Source organism: Mytilus californianus, unplaced genomic scaffold (assembly GCF_021869535.1).
Source record: "Mytilus californianus isolate M0D057914Y unplaced genomic scaffold, xbMytCali1.0.p SCAF_1, whole genome shotgun sequence".
Taxonomy (NCBI): Eukaryota; Metazoa; Mollusca; class Bivalvia; order Mytilida; family Mytilidae; genus Mytilus; species Mytilus californianus.
This window is the reverse complement of record NW_026262581.1, coordinates 14,690,084-14,712,492: the sequence shown is the minus strand read 5'-3', so window position 1 is coordinate 14,712,492 and position 22,409 is coordinate 14,690,084. Positions and strand designations below refer to the sequence as shown.

General features: G+C 31.7%; 1 protein-coding gene across 2 annotated transcripts in view; it reads left to right on the top strand.

Moving 5' to 3' along the window:
• The window catches only part of LOC127709212 (toll-like receptor 4), a 94,751-nt gene that overhangs the window by 1,508 nt on the left and 70,834 nt on the right, over window positions 1-22,409 (top strand). The window lies entirely within an intron of this gene.

Below are 22,409 nucleotides of genomic sequence, written 5' to 3'. Positions count from 1 at the left end.
TTATTTATCATGTGCAGATGATTGTTTGGGCTGGATAAAACACACTTTGATTCAAAAACTCGAAAATTCATGGAAAATGTCTGTGTGTATAGAGGATCGAGATATCTTAGCTGGAAATATTCGAGCCGATGCAATTTTACAGTCCATCCAGGAAAGCAGAAACATTATATTCATCATTTCTGAAGCATTCAGTGATAAAATTTGGGGAGATTTCGAGATTCACAGAGCTAAGTACGAAAAATATACGAAAAATCTTCTCAAAATCATTGTAATAACAAGAAACGTCAGTGTAGAGAATTTTCCTTTGGAACTTGGCTTAATTATCGATGATGTGGAACTCCTTGATTGGTCAGACGAGGAAAGTGATAATGCGTGGGACAAATTGCGAATGACGCTTTTTTCAGAATATGTATGAAATTAGTTTTTATAGTGTATATAATATTCTATATTACAATAAATAATTATTGGAAACAATTAAAGGCAATTAAAAAGTAAAAATAAACGTATTGATGCATCGATCCACTCTGATTAGTTACAATATAGAGTGTTCAAAGTCTTCGAACAGATAATATTAGTCTATACTGACCATGGAAGTTCACAACCTGATACAAATGTTGAGGAGCTGGTAACATTAACAGTATAAACTGAACAAAAATATATGAAACGCACATTCAATGACTATTGAACAGCGGTATACTACTGTTGCCTTTATTTATCTTATAAATTTTCCATACAAATAAATTTACGAGGAATGAAAGCAAAATAAATATCACATCACCTCAATTGGGTCATAATATCCGACACAAAAGGCATGGATACCTATGCATTCAACACGGTCAAACAGAATGTCTTTTTAAAATTTGACAGCATTTGTTAGTACAGGAGAATCTCCTTATTAACTGAGCTTTAGCATAATGTCACTGAGTCTCATAGCAGGAATCAATATGTGGCTCTGTATTACCTATAAGACCTCTGTTTGACTTTAGAACCATTCCATTCGGATGCAGAATATATTGCTGCACAGCTTAAAGAACAACCTCTATGAGACATATTCAGTCATGATATTATGGTTATCTTAAGCATTACCTACCTGTGTATTCATATATCGACATTACCTCTCAGTCTGTTCACTAAGCCTCACCATATTTTATCTTCCATAAGATTCGATTCTTTTTTTCATTATTCATATTGTCATTTTTAATAATACCAGAATAGTCGTCTGAACTGTAAATTGCCTATTTTGACTTAGTGTGTATTTGCAAGTCGGGTGATGCATACACTGTAGCAGGAGAGTTTATCCTCTAGACACACACGGTCTTTAAAATTCATGTGATTCCATCAGTTTGTTTTTATATTGTTACCTTGGTTTGTACCTACTCTACCGATTTATGAACGTTGAACATTAGTAAACTACTGTTGCCTTAATTGAATGGCACATTTCATAGAAGTTTTATGTTTAAATTAATTCAGTTTAATTAAAACCAGCCCCCACTATCCACAAACGCAGGTGGATAGGGTTGGGGGCCGGGGAGGGGGGGGGTTCAATCAGATTGAAAGTGATTAAATTTCAAATTCAAAGGGCAAGCAATTCTAATAAATCCAGACTGCTTTTATAAGTGTACAGAAGGTCTTGATTTTCATGACATTAATACTTTTGTCAGAATTTCCTTATTTGCTACAGTTTTATTTTAAATAAACAACAAATATAAGCATTTTAACTCAATGTTCTATTTTTTTAAATGGATTTAGTTTTGTATGATTTCATAATACAATCCTTTTTTAACATTCACTAAGGATCATTGATGTGAATCGATAACCGCAATAAATAGTCAATAGACAGCTTACGTCATATAACTTATCAACACATATTTTAACAACTTGTCAATTATGTTGTTTGTTTACAATTTCTGTCTTTTTATATAAGTAAACAAGATACATCAAATTGTTGGTATTTTCATTTCCTTGCACTCGATACTGCTGATGGTGAACAGCTTAGTACTTAGTGCAATGGTACTGACACGATTTATAACATTCATTTTACTTTTCTTTTCCGCTGTTTAAAAAATGATATTCTTTTTATATATCTCTTTTTGTCATATTTCTATCCGCGTATTAAAATATTTATACTTTCTATGGTTTCAAATGAGTGGGTTTATGTGTTTTTGATGAAGGTTTATCAGGAATACTGATATATTCTAGGACTGGTCCATTCTGCTTCTTGTCCTCAAGGAAATTATCAGCTCTGTAGTCAGTTCTTCCGTACTGACATGATTTTAAGTATACTTTTTCAAATTCTTCGATAAATTTTAGAATTTATAAAGAAACTAAATTTCATACTACCTCAAGCAAAGTTTACCTTATTTGGATTTGAATATTCTGTTTTTGTTGTTAAGAAAATAAAGTTCATCGCGCATTCAATTAGAAATACATTCTTGACTTTCGGGTGTTTGAGCGTATCTTTTTGGTCCAGAAAAGCAGAAAACTATATCAATATTTCGATGCCGATGCTGGTGGACTGATGGTCCCCATAGTTATTCTTTAGATCACTTTTAGTGAGCGATGTTTTTGAGCTAATTTTGACATAATTTAACCAAAATGACAGCTTATTTCGAAATACTATTTGAATTTCCCGCTGTCAAAAATCGTATTATTTTTTTATCTTAATTGTAACTAATGCTCCTTTAAGAGTGCTTGGTTCAGTAGTTTTCTGTTACAACTATCATTCGAAGAAAACCTGTATATGGAGTATATATCTCCCAGCTGATACGATATTTCAGAACTTGCATTTCCTATCATGATTTCCTTGTTAAAGGGTTGCTGCTTCAAGGTAGCTATTGAACCAAGAGTTCTAAGTGGTGAAGTTGATATCTTCCTTTCGAAAATTTTACGGACGTAAAACGAGTTGGTTGATCGTTATGAAATATCTGTTTCAAAGATGACAATGGATATGTTCCAATTCAATTCAACTACAATCCCGTCCTCTTTTCCTCGAATGTGACTTTCTGAATTAGATGCATCACCAAGTTTGTACTTACATGATTCACAAAACGGGTGCAACATGTAGAGCAGGATCTGCTTACCCTTCTGGAGCACCTGAGATCACCCATGGTGTTTGATGGATTTCGTTTTGCTTAGTCTTAAATTTTTCTTTGCTGTGTTTTGTTTACTGTTTTTTCGTCGTTTTTCGTTTTTTGACATGGCTTTGTCAGTTTGTTTTTTACTTATGATTTTGAATATCCTTTTGGTATCTTTTGCCTCTCTTTTCTTAACTATCTTATCAACTGAGAGACATTAATCTTTTAAAACTTTTCTTATCTACCAATTTTTCTTGGTTTAATTATTTTTGTTTCTTGCCTAATACAAGTTTTGTTGCCCATAAGTACTGACAATTCAGCATTATGTTTATTATGGCAGCATTATGCATTGGATGTCTTTGAATTCTGATCATATTGTTAACAGGAATCTGCCTTCGAACTATACGATAGTAAGTATGGTACTTGTTCTGAAAACGCAATGTTTTGTTTTAATATTACGACTTTATGCATAAGTTGCCATTAGGAAACTGGGATCAACACAAATATCTACCTGCTCTTTGTTCTTGTTATGTCAAATGTGGGAGCAAAGCTATAATCAAGATTGCATAATGCTACAATAATTCAAAAATGCCAAAACAACTTTGCAGAAAAAAATTACAATGTCGAAAAACTAAAATACAAAAGACCCACATCCATCCAACAAATAATCATGTAAGTGTGAAAGCTTCAAGGCAAATGATCTACAAGGAGGAAAATTTTAAAGGTTACGTTACGTTACAATTGGTCAATAGTGGTAATAATTTATGTACTCAAGTAAATCAAATTGCGCTGCAGTATCGAACATTCATAAAACATGGTGATAAACAGTACAGTACCAAGGGATATATTACGGACGAACAGAAAGGAAACAATCTGGTTATTTTTTCTTCCGCGCAGTCTTACAATAAAATTGAAAATGGAAATGGGAATATGTCAAAGAGACAAAAACCCGACCAAAGAGCAGACAACAGCCGAAGGCCATCAATGGGTCTTAAACGCAGCGAGAAAATCCCGCACCCGGAGGTGGTCCTCAGCTGGCCCCTAAATACAATTGTGTACTAGTTCAGTGAAAATGGACGTCACACTTAACTCCAAAAATATAAATGAACTAAAATTAAAAAACATACAAGACTAACAAAGGCCAGAGACTCCTGACTTGGGACAGGCGCAGAAATGCGGCGAGGTTAAACATGGTTTTGTGAGATCTCAACCCTTCCCCTATACATCTAGCCAATGTAGAATATGAGAAACACATAGCAATACGCACAGTAAAACTCAGTTTAAAAGAAGTCCGAGTCCGATTTCAGAATAGGTAACAAAAGAAACTAAGCAAAATGACAATGATACATAAATTAAAAAAGGACTACTAGCAGTTACTGACATGTCAGCTCCAGACCTCAATTAAACTGATTGAATGATTATGTCTTCATAATATGAAAATCAAGTACAATCCCTCCCGTTAGGAGTTTAGTATCATACCATCATAAAATATATGAGAAGAACATAACCCGTATCATGCCAACAACTAGTTTTAGAATAAATGTGTTTATTTCCGATGCTAAGCGCTATGAGTGAATCAATATTAATACTAAATTATGCAATCCTTGATGACCTGACAACAGTATCGTAACTATATCCTTTCCAAATAAATCTGTTTAAAGGTTTGGTTTGCCTTTGAGGTGAATGCCGACATTTTTGTGCTTTGTAAAGAATATTACCATAAAATAACCACATTTAGATCAGTAAGTTATCATTTTAATGACCCTTAATATCAATGTGCATTTTCTTCGTTAAAAAAAACCCAACATTTTGAACTTTTTTGTTTTTTGTCAATGAGAAATGATATTTTGAAACAGTCATGATCACTGTTGAAATGCATAGACAAATATACGCTACTCCAGTAACACTGACATCAAAAATATATATTTAACCGTGGACAGTCAGGGAAAAAGTCAAATTGATTTCCATGAAATTAAACAAAACCAGACATGGCCATGCAACTATACATAAATAATCTTTATTTATTTGACATGGGTTACAATACAAGTCATAGGATTAAACATTAGCGACACTTTATCTTGTAAAAGGTATTACGTAGCACCGAAGTTACTTTGCTATTCCAAATCGTTGAAATGATTAGCGGCATCATGAAAACGTGGTATGAACATGCAGATCTTCAATATAGTTGTTACAGACCTAGACAAAACATGGATGCATTACCTTTCAGTGGCATATTTGACAGCCTATTTGTGTTTGATATGAACAGAAGACTTTAAGACCCATATTTTAAAGACTTGAGTCAAGCACGAATAGAGACAATGATAATAATAAAAAACGGGTTTTTTTCATCTTCGATATGAGCCATACGGAGCGCTTACTAGTACTTGAGTATTCAAAATCCACGATATTAATAACAAATGTTGAGGGTATCAAACAAATGATGGATGAGCTTCTAATGCCATACTTTTGGCCTATTAAATTTTGTCCTATTAAACAAGACATGAAATTGACATTAAGACCTTACTGATATTTCATATTTTTCAATATCGATTTTAGTTGATCGGTACTTAAAAAATATTTTTATATTTCATCTTCAAGATGTATTATAGTGGAAGGAAAAAAAGTTTGATATTGAAAATTGAGCAACATATTTTTTTTAAATGTTTCTGGCATAAAAAAAAATGCTTGATTGGCCTTCCTGGTCTTTCTAGTGACATTTTGTCTAAATTTGACAAGACATGAATAACCCCGCCACATTCTTTATGTGCCTGTCCCAAGTCAGGAGGCTGTAGTTCAGTGGTTGTCGTTGGTTCATGTCTGTAATATTTGTTTTTATGTAAATTGTTTTGTTATAAATTAGGTCGTTAGTTTTCTCAATTGAATTGTTTCATATTTTTCATGTGGGGGCTTTTTCTATATGGTATGGATTTTTCTCATTGTTGAAGGTCGTATGGTCGCCGATTATTGCTAACATCTACTTCATTTGAACTTTTATGGTCTAAATTGTCTTATTGGCAATCATACCACATCTCCTTATTTTTATATGGATGCACATCCTATCAAAAATAACTTTTTTTGTCCTAGATGGGGTCGGAGTGTTCTTAGAGCCGTGAAACTAAAACAACAAGATTATACGATAATCGTCTGGGTTCAAATCAATGAAAACCTACTGAATATATGTATTAGTTTTTAAATTCTATAAACAAATATCATCATCATTACTTTTGACTAAGGAAATCAGAGGCCCGTTATTTATATTGATAACGAATAATGACCCAGTTGCTTATTTCACATCAATGGTAGTATTATTGAATAATACAAGGGAACATTTTATTTTGGCTAGATTTTGAGGAGAACCCTTATGATATAATTTGAAGTGGGGTTTCAATCAGATTGATATTTAGCTCGCGTTGAGTAAAGGGCAAATATAAGCTGTTGCGCTTGCTTGCCGTACGTCACAAAGTTTCTCAAAAATCCCCTCTGAAATCATAGACAAATTTAAACAAAAGTTGACCGGATTGATTATATGGGTGTCTGTTATGAGATTTGCAATTTGCATTGTCGATGACTAACTAATATAACTAAATACTACATATGGTGTAGCATTCTCCTGTTTTCATTGGATATTACGATCACGTGTTTCAAATAATATTTCATGTATCTGAAGCCTTGTTTCTATTTTTAAGTATATTGACGCTATGTTTTTATACGTATATTGACGGTCAATATTAAAAATCTGTGACGTCACACAAAACAATCATGGCGGAAGCGCCGCAGAGTACGAAAAGAAAATTTGCAAGTAGACTGAAATGAGTTCCATTTGAATTCTTATTTGTTCTAAACAGAAAAAAAATGTTGTATTTTTGTTTACAATAAAACAAGTTAATCTTATTTATTAATATTTTCAATAGTATATTAAACTTGAAAAATAAAATTTAAAAATACACAGAAGAACACTGATTGAATTCCAATATTCTAATACATTATTTACATATGTAATATATAAATTAAGGACTTTCACTCAGTCCTCGGTCAATATAATCTGAACAGGTCCATATATTACGTATCGACCTCGTCAAAAGTCTATAATTGATAAATATGGAGTAAACTGTAAATGGAACGTAATTGTGTGTTATCTTGAAATTTTAATAGATAGAGAAATAAACATTTGAGGGACAAAAATATTCGAAATGTTAATATTAATGCACTTTTTTCCAGGGAAAACTATTAAGCGACTTCTCTTTGGACTCAGTGTTAACTGTTTATGAGTTTGAATGCCCCTTCGGTACCTTTCGCCTATCTTTAATTGATATCAGCGTTTCTGCAATTTCAATAAAAAGTAAGATAGAGACACATTATTATAAGCCAGATATTAAGATCTATAAACATGAAAAATAACTGCAGTTTTATCCTTTATTTCATACTTTGATTCCTCCTCACTTTTATAGACGGTATTGCTTTTAAATGATGACTTTTAACCTTTAAGAGGTTTAGCTTGTATCTGGAAAACTATGATAGAAAAAGAGAAATTAAAAATGATGAGCAAAACGTGATCTTAAAATAGATTAAAACATAAAAAACAAAAAAACGTCAATCGAATCCTTATAGGATTCATTAATGCCCTTAGAAGACAAATTTGTACCCATTTTTAGCAGCTTAATTTTCCAATCAATTGGCATCCGTCGTCCTTCGTCCGTCATCGTCTGTTAACTGTTACAAAAATCTTCTCCTCTGAAACTACATGGCCAAATTTAACCAAACTTGACCACAATCATCATTGGGATATCTAGTTTAAAAAAAGTGTCCGATGACCTCGCCTGCCAACCGAGATGGCCGACAAAGCTAAAAATAGAACATAGGGGTAAAATTCAAGTTTTGTCTATTATTTTGAAAACCGTTATGAATAGAGAAAACCTGACAGGTAAAAAATGTTCAGAATGTTGAGCTCTACCGATTGTTCAAATACGTCAAAACTGTCAGACGACTTCTTATAGGAGTTATTGCCCTTAAATGACAAATTTTACCATTTTTTTTTTTAATTTTTGCCTATTATTTTGAAAACTATAATAGATCATGAGAAACTTTAAAGTGCAAAAATTATCAGCAAGACAAGTTCTACAAATAAGTCTGGATGGTCGAAATCATCAGTCGACTCCTTATTAGAGTTATTACCCTTTGATGATGATTTTTACCAATTTTTTTCGTTTTTGCTTTATATCTTAAAAATTATAATAGATAAGATAGAAACTTAAATAAGCAAAAATGATCATCAAGACAAGATCTACAATTAAGACTAATTGAGGAAAACGTCCGACGACTCCTTATTGGAGTTATTGCCCTTTCATGATGATTTTTACTACATTTTTTTGCGTATAAAGAAGTTAGAGAGAAACTAAACAGACTAAATGATCAGCAATACAAGATCAACAAAACAGAGATTTTTGTCATGAATTCTATTCTCGTCTACAATGTTGGAGAGTGTCCTTTGTTGAATATGCACATAGACCAAGGTGAGCGACACAGGCTCTTCAGAGCCTCTAGTTTTTGTTTGCTATTATCTTGAAAACTATACTTGATAAAGCAACAGTGTTAACAACAAATATGACTGGCAAGACAAAATCTCCATAAAATAAAGCATGGTCTAAATCTTCAAGCATCGTCAATGGACTTCTTATCGGAATAACATTTCTATAAATTTACTTCAATGATTCAGGCTCATGAAAGTCCTTAGTTGCATACAGTATGATAAATCTCTTTCTATAACAAAATAAGAGTATATATTGTTTTATAAAAAGACCATAAACCCACTTATTCATGGTATGGTATCAATATTTCTGACCTGACACTACGTACTTTTTATTGCTTAATTCTTTAGAATTTAATATGCAATGTTTCGGGTTCTTTCGGGAATAATCCCAGGTAAACCCTCATCAGAGGCCGACCTTTATATATTTATTTTATATCTAGTATCATAGATAGATGTGTGTCTGTTTCATAACAGTTTTTTTTTTTTTTTTTTTTTCTTTTTCTTTTTTTTTTTCAAATTTACTACACGTGCATATAGGTCTACGTTGTAGCTAGTCTTTTTACAGACTAAAGAAACTGACCAAGTAGATCAGCACCTTTGGTTAATTATTCATATATATAATGAAAAGACTTATTGTCTTTATTCTCGTAATCTAATCTATCATAAATCTACACGAGATCTAATAGAGATAGTAGTTATCAGTGCTGTACTGTTGAATTCACACTAGAAAGTCGTGTATGTTTTAACACCTATTTGATAATATACAAATGTCTCCATGTTTAACAATTGAAGAGGTTTGTGTAGATACCATGTCGGTTCTATGCATGAATATAACAGGAACCATTCAGTTTTCCCTTGTACGTGATCTCTTGAAATAAATTGGCATCACGTCTTTTTACATCTGTTTCACAGTATAATGATTGTATACTAAAGCCTCCCGTGGTGGGGTATTGTGAATCAATGTCTTCGGCTTAATGATTAATTATCATGTTGCCAATATTCTTATTGTTTTTTAAACCAATATCAGGTTTGGATTTAGATAGTTTTTTTATTTATTATTTTGGCAATCGGATCTTTCCGAATTATATACCAAATTTTGTTATTACCGTGTTAAGATATTCAAGATATTTCTGCCACTTGTTTTCTAATATTTGGTTTCTTTTGAAGTTGCTGTCTGCATCTATGCTAACTTAGCCTAACTGTTTTGTTAGGGAGAAATATGCAAGACATTTACACTTTAGACCGTATTTATACGATTATCTTATAAGTACATGTTGCTATTGTTTCTAAGAATTCTCGTACCTTCAGAAGGAATGAAAACAATGTACTATTTCAAATAATTGTTCACTTTGTTCACCTTCTTCATTAATTATATTAAATCCATCAATTCTCATTCTTTAGTGGAATTTAATATTATTTTCGTAGGATATTTCTCTGTTTTATGTCTATAATTATGGTTAAATATAGCAATATCAGATATTTCCAGGGAGGCAACTCTGCCCATTGAAACGCCAACGATCTGTTGCTAGTACAACAGTATAACTTTTGTTGTTCATTGACAATCATATTTATTTGTTATTAGTTTCCATGTAACCTTCAACGGCTTGACATAATAATTATTATCGATATTAGTTGCTTAACGTCCTGTTGCCAATATTTCATGTATATTTAGGACTGTGATATAGTGATGACATAAGGTTGTTTACAAGTATAATAGTATAACTTCCATAGTTCGTTGACAATCATATTAGTTGTAGTTAGTTTCCATGCTACCTTCTAAGGTTTGACATGATACAGCGATAAATTAACGATTTTTGGTTGCTTAGCATCCAGTGGCAAATATTTCATGTATGTTTAGGACTATGATATAGTGATGACATAAGGTTGTTTGCTAGTATAATAGTACAACTTCCATAGTTCATTGACCATCATATTAGTTTTTAGTAGGTTTCCATGCTACCTTCTAAGGTTTGGCATGATACAGCTATAGATTAAAGATTGTTGGTTGCTTAGCATCCAGTGGCAAATATTCCATGTATGTTTAGGACTATGATATAGTGATGACATAAGGTTGTTTGCTAGTATAATAGAATAACTTTCATAGTTCATTGACAATCATATTAGTTTGTAGTTAGTTAACATGCTACCTTCTAAGGTTTGACATGATACAGCGATAAATTTAAGATTGTTGGTTGCTAAGCATCCAGTGGCAGATATTTCATGTATGTTTAAGACTGATATAGTGATGACATAAGGTTGTTTGCTAGTATAATAGTATAACTTCCATAGTTCATTGACAATCATATTAGTTTGTAGTTAGTTTTCATGATACCTTCTAAGGTTTGACATGATACAGCATCCAGTGGCAAATATTCCATGTATGTTTAGGACTATGATATAGTGATGACATAAGGTTGCTTGCTAGTATAATAGTATAACTTCCATAGTTCATTGACAATCATATTCGTTTGTAGTTAGTTTCCATGCTACCTTCTAAGGTTTGACATGATATAGCGATAAATTAACGATTGTTGGTTGCTTAGCATCCAGTGGCAAATATTTCATGTATGTTGAGGACTATGATATAGTGATGACATAAGGTTGTTTGCTAGTATAATAGTACAACTTCCATAGTTCACTGACAATCATATTAGTTTGTAGTAAGTTTCCATGCTACCTTCTAAGGTTTGGCATGATACAGCGATAGATTAAAGATTGTTGGTTGCTTAGCATCCAGTGGCAAATATTTCATGTATGTTTAGGACTATGATATAGTGATGACATAAGGTTGTTTGCTAGTATAATAGTATAACTTCCATAGTTCATTGACAATCATATTAGTTTGTAGTTAATTTTCATGCTACCTTCTAAGGTTTGACATCAAACAGTGATGAATTGAAGATTTGTTGGTTGCTTAGCATCCAGTGGCAAATATTTCATGTATGTTTAGAACTATGATACATATAGTGGTGGAACAAGGATGTTTGCTAGTATAATAGTATAACTTCCATAGTTTATTGACAATCATATTAGTTGTAGTTGGTTTCCATGCTACATTCTAAGGTTTGACATGAAACAGCGATGAACTAAAGATTTGTTGGTTCCTTAGCATCCAGTGGCAAATATTTCATGTATGTTTAGGACTTTGATATAGTGATGACATAAGGTTGTTTGCTAGTATAATAGTACAACTTCCATAGTTCATTGACAATCATATTAGTTTGTAGTAAGTTTCCATGCTACCTTCTAAGGTTTGGCATGATACAGCGATAGATTAAAGATTGTTGGTTGCTTAGCATCCAGTGGCAAATATTTCATGTATGTTGAGGACTATGATATAGTGATGACATAAGGTTGTTTGCTAGTATAATAGTACAACTTCCATAGTTCACTGACAATCATATTAGTTTGTAGTAAGTTTCCATGCTACCTTCTAAGGTTTGGCATGATACAGCGATAGATTAAAGATTGTTGGTTGCTTAGCATCCAGTGGCAAATATTTCATGTATGTTTAGGACTATGATATAGTGATGACATAAGGTTGTTTGATAGTATAATAGTATAACTTCCATAGTTCATTGACAATCATATTAGTTTGTAGTTAATTTTCATGCTACCTTCTAAGGTTTGACATGAAACAGTGATGAATTGAAGATTTGTTGGTTGCTTAGCATCCAGTGGCAAATATTTTTAGTTTTATAATTTTATAGTTTTATAAAAAGACCATAAACCCACTTATTCATGGTATTGTATCAATATTTCTGACCTGACACTACGTACTTTTTATTGCTTAATTCTTTAGAATTTAATATGCAATGTTTCGGGTTCTTTCGGGAGTATTCCCAGGTAAACCCTCATCAGAGGCCGACCTTTATGTATTTATTTCATATCTAATATCATAGATAGATGTTTGTCTGTTTCATAACAGTTTTTTAGATTTATTAACTACACGTGCATATAGGTCTACGTTGTAGCTAGTCTTTTTACAGACTGAAGAAACTCACCAAGTTGATCAGCACTTTTGTTTAATTAATGAAGAGACTTATTGTCTTTATTTTTATCACTAATTACTTCAACATAAGTCTACACGGGATATAGTAGAGATAGTATTTATCAATGTCATATTGTTGAATTCAGGGTATACTGGCGTGTTTGTTTTATCATCTATATGATAATATACAAAAGTCTCCATGTATAGCATTTGAAGAAATATGTGTAGGTACCCTGCCGGGTAGAAACATGGACATATAAGAAACCGTCGGTTATCTCAGATACGTGATCTATTGAAATAAATCGGTGTCATGTCTTTATTACATCTTTTTCAACAGTATACACTATATTATAAAGCCTCCTGTGGAGGGGTTCTTCGACTTAATGATTAATTATCATGTCGCTAATATTCTTATTGTTTTTGAAACCCATATCTGGTTTAGATTTAAATATTTGTTTGGCAATCGGATCTTTCCGAATTATATACCAGAACTTTGTTATAATCTTTTTAAGATATTCAGCATTATAATGATACGTTGTAATGAACATATTTCTGCCTGTTATTTTATTCTTATATTGTTTCTTCCGAAGTTTTAACTGTCTGTCTTCGTGACGAATTTTGTGCAATATTTGACTGACGATTTCTTTCGTGTATCCCCGTCTAGATAATTTATCTATAAACAGTTTAATACGTTTATTAAATTCGTCCTTATCGCTGTATCATGTCAAACCTTAGAAGGTATCATGAAAACTAACTACAAACTAATATGATTGTCAATGATCTATGGAAGTTATACTATTATACTAGCAAACAACCTTATGTCATCACTATATCATAGTCCTAAACATACATGAAATATTTGCCACTGGATGCTAAGCAACCAACAATCGTTAATTTATCGCTATATCATGTCAAACCTTAGAAGGTAGCATGGAAACTAACTACAAACTAATATGATTGTCAATGAACTATGGAAATTATACTATTATACTAGCAAGCAACCTTATGTCATCACTATATCATAGTCCTAAACATACAGGGTATATTTGCCACTGGATGCTGTATCATGTCAAACCTTAGAAGGTATCATGAAAACTAACTACAAACTAATATGATTGTCAATGAACTATGGAAGTTATACTATTATACTAGCAAACAACCTTATGTTATCACTATATATATCATCGTCTAAAACATACATGAAATATTTGTCACTGGACTTTAAGTAACCACAATCAATAATTCATCCCTGTATCGTGTCAAACCTTAGAAGGTAGCATGGAAACTAACTACAAACTAATATGATTGTCAATGAACTATGGAAGTTATACTATTATACTAGCAAACAACCTTATGTCATCACTATATCATAGTCCTAAACATACATGAAATATTTGCCACTGGAGACTAAGCAACCAACAATCTTTAATCTATCGCTGTATCATGCCAAACCTTAGAAGGTAGCATGGAAACTTACTACAAACTAATATGATTGTCAATGAACTATGGAAGTTGTACTATTATACTAGCAAACAACCGTATGTCATCACTATATCATAGTTCTAAACATACATGAAATATTTGCCACTGGATGCTTAGCAGCTAAAAATCTTTAATTTATCGCTATATCATGTCAAACCTTACAAGGTAGCATGGAAACTAACTACAAATTAATATGATTGTCAATGAACTATGGAAGTTATACTATTATACTAGCAAACAACCTTATGTCATCACTATATCATATTCCTTAACATACATGTAATATTTGTCACTGGATGCTAAGCAACCAAAAATCGTTAATTTATCGCTGTATCATGTCAAACCTTAGAAGGTAGCATGAAAACTAACTATAACTAATATGATTGTCAACGAACTATGGAAGTTATACTATTATACTAGCAAACAACCTTATGTCATCACTATATCACAGTCCTAAACATACATGAAATATTGGCAACAGGACGTTAAGCAACTAATATCGATAATAATTATTATGTCAAGCCGTTGAAGGTTACATGGAAACTAATAACAAATAAATATGATTGTCAATGAACAACGAAAGTAATACTATTATACTAGCAACAGATCGTTGGCGTTTCAATGGGCAGAGTTGCCTCCCTGGAAATATCTGATATTGCTATATTTAACCATAATTATAGACATAAAACAGAGAAATACCCTACGAAAATAATATTAAATTCCACTAAAGAATGAGAATTGATGGATTTAATATATTTAATGAAGAAGGTGAACAAAGTGAACAATTATTTGAAATAGTACATTGTTTTCATTCCTTCTGAAGGTACGAGAATTCTTAGAATCAATAGCAACATGTACTTATAAGATAAACGTATAAATACGGTCTAAAGTGTAAATGTCTTGCGGATTCCTCCCTAACAAATACAGTTAGGCTGAGTTAGCATAGATGCAGACAGCAACTTCGAAAGAAACCAAATATTAGAAAACAAGTGGCAGAAATATCTTGAATATCTTAACACGGTAATAACAAAATTTGGTATATAATTCGGAAAGATCCGATTGCCAAAAAAAAAAAAACAAAAAAAAAAAAACAAAAAAAAACAAAAAAACTAAAAAAAAAAAAAAAAAACTATCTAAATCCAAACCATATATTGGTTTAAAAAACAATAAGAATATTGGCAACATGATAATTAATCATTAAGCCGAAGACATTGATTCACAATACCCCACCACGGGAGGCTTTAGTATACAATCATTATACTGTGAAACAGATGTAAAAAGACGTGATGCCGATTTATTTCAAGAGATCACGTACAAGGGAAAACAGAATGGTTCCTGTTATATTCATGCATAGACCCGACATGGTATCTACACAAACCTCTTCAATTGTTAAACATGGAGACATTGGTATATTATCAAATAGGTGTTAAAACATACACGACAGTCTAGTGTGAATTCAACAGTACAGCACTGATAACTACTATCTCTATTAGATCTCGTGTAGATTTATGATAGATTAGATTACGAGAATAAAGACAATAAGTCTTTTCATTATATATATGAATAATTAACCAAAGGTGCTGATCTACTTGGTCAGTTTCTTTAGTCTGTAAAAAGACTAGCTACAACGTAGACCTATATGCACGTGTAGTAAATTTGAAAAAAAAAAAAAAAACTGTTATGAAACAGACACACATCTATCTATGATACTAGATATAAAATAAATATATAAAGGTCGGCCTCTGATGAGGGTTTACCTGGGATTATTCCCGAAAGAACCCGAAACATTGCATATTAAATTCTAAAGAATTAAGCAATAAAAAGTACGTAGTGTCAGGTCAGAAATATTGATACCATACCATGAATAAGTGGGTTTATGGTCTTTTTATAAAACAATTTGATACGGTGAATATTTCACTAACTGTGATCTCACCCGTTGAATCAGGTTCTATTTAATTATAGAATTTTTGATCCTTATTGATGCTATGGTACGACGTATTTCTGATCGAGAAACTACGTACGACACTATACTATATGCACAATGTAATAGTATACAATTCTATATGTATATAATACTGTACATCTTTCTTTATGTATATAACACTGTACATCTTATACAATATACATGTAACTAATTATGTAAATAACATAGATCTACTATATAGCTATCACTATTTACATATGAAACAAAGATATACCTGAAACAATAAAGTAATGAATAAAAATAAAAATAAAATAATACAGAAACAAAATGTATGTATATAACATACAAGACACTGATATATATATATATATATATGAAAATGATACCGAATCATATTTGACTGAAACATGGAAGTTATACTATTATACTAGCAAACAACCTCATGTCATCACTATAACATAGTCCTAAAACATAACTGAAATATATGCAATTGGACGTATAGCAATCAACAATCAATAATTCATCACTATGTAAAACCTAAGAAGGTAACATGGAAAATAATTACAAACTGATATGATTGTCAATGAACTAGGGACGTTATACTATTATACTAGCAAACAACCTTGTTTCGCAACTATATGTATCATAGTTCTAAACATACATGAAATATTTGCCACTGGATGCTAAGCAACCAACAAATCTTTAATTCATCGCTGTATCATGTCAAACCTCAGAAGGTAACATGGAAACTAACTACAAACTAATATGATTGTCAATGAACTATGGAAGCTATAATATTATACTTGCAAACAACCTTATGTCATCACTATATCATAGTCATAAACGTACATGAAATATTTGCCACTGGATGCTAAGCAACCAAGAAATCTTCAATTCATCGTTGTATCATGTCAAACCTTAGAAGGTAGCATGAAAACTAACTACAAACTAATATGATTGTCAATAAACTATGGAAGTTGTACATGTACTATTATACTAGCAAACAACCTTATGTCATCACTATATCATAGTCCTAAACATACATGAAATATTTGCCACTGGATGCTAAGCAACCAACAAATCTTCAATTCATCACTGTTTCATGTCAAACCTTAGAAGGTAGCATGAAAATTAACTACAAACTAATATGATTGTCAATAAACTATGGAAGTTATACTATTATACTAGCAAACATCCTTGTTCCACCACTATATGTATCATAGTTCTAAACATACATGAAATATTTGCCACTGGATGCTAAGCAACCAACAAATCTTCAATTCATCACTGCTTCATGTCAAACCTTAGAAGGTAGCATGAAAATTAACTACAAACTAATATGATTGTCAATGAACTATGAGAGTTATACTATTATACTAGCAAACAACCTTATGTCATCACTATATCATAGTCCTAAACATACATGAAATATTTGCCACTGGATGCTAAGCAACCCACAATCTTTAATCTATCGCTGTATCATGCCAAACCTTAGAAGGTAGCATGGAAACTTACTACAAACTAATATGATTGTCAATGAACTATGGAAGTTGTACTATTATACTAGCAAACAACCTTATGTCATCACTATCTCATAGTCCTAAACATACATGAAATATTTGCCACTGGATGCTAAGGAACCAACAAATCTTTAGTTCATCGCTGTTTCATGTCAAACCTTAGAATGTAGCATGGAAACCAACTACAACTAATATGATTGTCAATAAACTATGGAAGTTATACTATTATACTAGCAAACATCCTTGTTCCACCTCTATATGTATCATAGTTCTAAACATACATGAAATATTTGCCACTGGATGCTAAGCAACCAACAAATCTTCAATTCATCACTGTTTCATGTCAAACCTTAGAAGGTAGCATGAAAACGAACTACAAACTAATATGATTGTCAATGAACTATGGAAGTTATACTATTATACTAGCAAACAACCTTATGTTATCACTATATATATCATCGTCTAAAACATACATGAAATATTTGTCACTGGACTTTAAGTAACTACAATCAATAATTCATCGCTGTATCGTGTCAAACCTTAGAAGGTAGCATGGAAACTAACTACAAACTAATATGGTTGTCAATGAACTATGGAAGTTATACTATTATACTAGCAAACAACCTTATGTCATCACTATATCATAGTCCTAAACATACATGAAATATTTGCCACTGGAGACTAAGCAACCAACAATCTTCAATCTATCGCTGTATCATGCCAAACCTTAGAAGGTAGCATGGAAACTTACTACAAACTAATATGATTGTCAATGAACTATGGAAGTTGTACTATTATACTAGCAAACAACCGTATGTCATCAATATATCATAGTCCTAAACATACATGAAATATTTGCCACTGGATGCTTAGCAGCTAAAAATCTTTAATTTATCGCTATATCATGTCAAACCTTACAAGGTAGCATGGAAACTAACTACAAATTAATATGATTGTCAATGAACTATGGAAGTTATACTATTATACTAGCAAACAACCTTATGTCATCACTATATCATATTCCTTAACATACATGAAATATTTGTCACTGGATGCTAAGCAACCAAAAATCGTTAATTTATCGCTGTATCATGTCAAACCTTAGAAGGTAGCATGAAAACTAACTATAACTAATATGATTGTCAACGAACTATGGAAGTTATACTATTATACTAGCAAACAACCTTATGTCATCACTATATCACAGTCCTAAACATACATGAAATATTGGCAACAGGACGTTAAGCAACTAATATCGATAATAATTATTATGTCAAGCCGTTGAAGGTTACATGGAAACTAATAACAAATAAATATGATTGTCAATGAACAACGAAAGTAATACTATTATACTAGCAACAGATCGTTGGCGTTTCAATGGGCAGAGTTGCCTCCCTGGAAATATCTGATATTGCTATATTTAACCATAATTATAGACATAAAACAGAGAAATACCCTACGAAAATAATATTAAATTCCACTAAAGAATAAGAATTGATGGATTTAATATATTTAATGAAGAAGGTGAACAAAGTGAACAATTATTTGAAATAGTACATTGTTTTCATTCCTTCTGAAGGTACGAGAATTCTTAGAATCAATAGCAACATGTACTTATAAGATAAACGTATAAATACGGTCTAAAGTGTAAATGTCTTGCGGATTCCTCCCTAACAAATACAGTTAGGCTGAGTTAGCATAGATGCAGACAGCAACTTCGAAAGAAACCAAATATTAGAAAACAAGTGGCAGAAATATCTTGAATATCTTAACACGGTAATAACAAAATTTGGTATATAATTCGGAAAGATCCGATTGCCAAAAAAACTAAAAAAAAAAAAACAAACTATCTAAATCCAAACCATATATTGGTTTAAAAAACAATAAGAATATTGGCAACATGATAATTAATCATTAAGCCGAAGACATTGATTCACAATACCCCACCACGGGAGGCTTTAGTATACAATCATTATACTGTGAAACAGATGTAAAAAGACGTGATGCCGATTTATTTCAAGAGATCACGTACAAGGGAAAACAGAATGGTTCCTGTTATATTCATGCATAGACCCGACATGGTATCTACACAAACCTCTTCAATTGTTAAACATGGAGACATTGGTATATTATCAAATAGGTGTTAAAACATACACGGCAGTCTAGTGTGAATTCAACAGTATAGCACTGATAACTACTAACTATTAGATCTCGTGTAGATTTATGATAGATTAGATTACGAGAATAAAGACAATAAGTCTTTTCATTATATATATGAATAATTAACCAAAGGTGCTGATCTACTTGGTCAGTTTCTTTAGTCTGTAAAAAGACTAGCTACAACGTAGACCTATATGCACGTGTAGTTAATAAATTAAATAAAAAAAACTGTTATGAAACAGACACACATCTATCTATGATACTAGATACGAAATAAATAGCTAAAGGTCGGCCTCTGATGAGGGTTTACCTGGGAATACTCCCGAAAGAACCCGAAACATTGCATATTAAATTCTAAAGAATTAAGCAATAAAAAGTACGTAGTGTCAGGTCAGAAATATTGATACCATACCATGAATAAGTGGGTTTATGGTCTTTTTATAAAACAATTTGATACGGTGAATATTTCACTAGTTGTGATCTCACCCGTTGAATCAGGTTCTATTTAATTATAGAATTTTTGATCCTTATTTATGCTATGGTACGACGTATTTCTGATCGAGAAACTACGTACGACACTATACTATATGCACAATGTAATAGTATACAATTCTATATGTATATAATACTGTACATCTTTCTTTATGTATATAACACTGTACATCTTATAAAATATACATGTAACTAATTATGTAAATAACATAGATCTACTATATAGCTATCACTATTTACATATGAAACAAAGATATACCTGAAACAATAAAGTAATGAATAAAAATAAAATAAAATAATACAGAAACAAAATGTATGCATATAACATACAAGACACTGATATATATATATATATATATATATATTGGAAAATGATACCGAATCATATTTGACTGAAACATGGAAGTTATACTATTATACTAGCAAACAACCTTATGTCAACATAGTCCTTAAACATACTTGAAATAATTGCAATTGGACGTATAGCAATCAACAATCAATAATTCATCACTATGTTAAACCTAAGAAGGTAACATGGAAAATAATTACAAACTGATATGATTGTAAATCAACTAGCTAAGGGAAGTTATACTATTATACTAGCAAACAACCTATTGTTATCACTATATATATCATCGTCTAAAACATACATGAAATATTTGTCACTGGACTTTAAGTAACCACAATCAATAATTCATCGCTGTATCGTGTCAAACCTTAGAAGGTAGCATGGATTGTCAATGAACTATGGAAGTTATACTATTATACTAGCAAACAACCTTGTTTCACCACTATATGTATCATACTTCTAAACATACATGAAATATTTGCCACTGGATGCTAAGCAACCAACAAATCTTTAATTCATCGCTGAATCATGTCAAACCTCAGAAGGTAGCATGGAAACTAACTACAAACTAATATGATTGTCAATGAACTATGGAAGTTATACTATTATACTAGCAAACAACCTTATGTCATCACTATATCATAGTCCTAAACATACATGAAATATTTGCCACTGGATGCTAAGCAACCAACAAATCTTCAATTCATCGCTGTATCATGTCAAACCCTAGAAGGTAGCATGAAAACTAACTACAAACTAATATGATTGTCAATGAACTATGGAAGTTATACTTTTATACTAGCAAACAACCTTATGTCATCACTATATCATAGTCCTAAACATACGTGAAATATTTGCCACTGGATGCTAAGCAACCAACAAATCTTTAGTTCATCGATGTTTCATGTCAAACCTTAGAAGGTAGCATGGAAACTAATTACAATAATATGATTGTCAATGAACTATGGAAGTTATACTATTATACTAGCAAACAACCTTGTTCCACCACTATATGTATCATATTTCTAAACATACATGAAATATTTGCCACTGGATGCTAAGCAACCAACAAATCTTCAATTCATCACTATTTCATGTCAAACCTTAGAAGGTAGCATGAAAATTAACTACAAACTAATATGATTGTCAATGAACTATGGAAGTTATACTATTATACTAGCAAACATCCTTGTTTCATCACTATATGTATAATAGTTCTAAACGTACATGAAATATTTGCCACTGGATGCTAAGCAACCAACAAACTTTAATTTATCGCTGTATCATGTCAAACCTTAGAAGGTATCATGAAAACTAACTACAAACTAATATGATTGTCAATGATCTATGGAAGTTATACTATTATACTAGCAAACAACCTTATGTCATCACTATATCATAGTCCTAAACATACATGAAATATTTGCCACTGGATGCTAAGCAACCAACAATCGTTAATTTATCGCTATATCATGTCAAACCTTAGAAGGTAGCATGGAAACTAACTACAAACTAATATGATTGTCAATGAACTATGGAAGTTATACTATTATACTAGCAAGCAACCTTATGTCATCACTATATCATAGTCCTAAACATACAGGGTATATTTGCCACTGGATGCTGTATCATGTCAAACCTTAGAAGGTATCATGAAAACAAACTACAAACTAATATGATTGTCAATGCACTATGGAAGTTATACTATGATACTAGCAAACAACCTTATGTTATCACTATATATATCATCGTCTAAAACATACATGAAATATTTGTCACTGGACTTTAAGTAACCACAATCAATAACTCATCGCTGTATCGTGTCAAACCTTAGAAGGTAGCATGGAAACTAATTACAAACTAATATGATTGTCAATGAACTATGGAAGT